The sequence below is a fragment of the Benincasa hispida genome, unplaced genomic scaffold (genome assembly GCF_009727055.1).
Source record: "Benincasa hispida cultivar B227 unplaced genomic scaffold, ASM972705v1 Contig974, whole genome shotgun sequence".
NCBI classification, from domain to species: Eukaryota; Viridiplantae; Streptophyta; class Magnoliopsida; order Cucurbitales; family Cucurbitaceae; genus Benincasa; species Benincasa hispida.
The window spans coordinates 2,720-3,493 of NW_024065306.1; the positions used below are offsets into that span (position 1 = coordinate 2,720).

At 42.6% G+C, this 774-nt stretch overlaps 1 non-coding gene across 1 annotated transcript; it reads left to right on the forward strand.

Moving 5' to 3' along the window:
* The first annotated feature begins 322 nt into the window (after window positions 1–322).
* On the forward strand, window positions 323–429 carry LOC120070152. The gene has a single exon (XR_005479804.1). It is a non-coding gene; the product is annotated as a small nucleolar RNA R71 (small nucleolar RNA).
* The last annotated feature ends 345 nt before the right edge of the window (window positions 430–774 follow it).

Genomic DNA, 774 nt, shown 5'->3' on the forward strand with positions numbered 1-774 from the left:
TGTGGTGTTTTGACTTATTGCATTAATTTGCCCACTTTGTGGTGTTGGGCTGCTGATCGCCATTCCTTGAATAAAATTCATCATTGTGGCCATTTGATTTTGTAATGAAACAATGACACTATTATTTGCATCAGAATCTTTGAGTCTCAATCTCTGATCACTCTCCCGCCAGTCTTCATGGTTCTTGGAGATGCGGTCTAGAATATTCTTCGCCTCCTCGTAAGTTTTGTCAAGCAGACCACCAGCAGTTGCCGCATTGGCAGCAGTCTGCGAAATAGGATTCAAACTGTGATAGAAAATTTCCATTTGAAGGCAGTCTGACAGCCCATTATGTGGACAATCTCGAACCAACTTTTTAAACCTCGCCCAAGCATCACTGAGCGATTCGTTCATATCTTGTTCAAAATTAGTAATAAGCTTTCTACGTCTTGCGTTCTCGATAGGTGGAAAATACTTTTTCATGAATTTCTCCACTACCTGCTCCCAAGAAGTAATCTCTCCTGATTAGAGTGAATAAGCCCATTTCATAGCCTGATCACAGAGAGAAAATGGAACAACATTAGTCGAACTTCTTCGGCAGAGATATTTGGGAACATAAAAGTATTGCAGATTTCAACAAAACTTCGGAGGTGGGAGTGCGGATCCTCGCCATCCCTTCCTTCAAATTGACCTGCAGTCTGGGTCATCTGCAGCATCACCGGTTTCATCTCGAATCTACTTCCGTCGAGGGCAGGCCTCATGATTCCCAGAGATAAATCATAGAGGTTTGGTGAT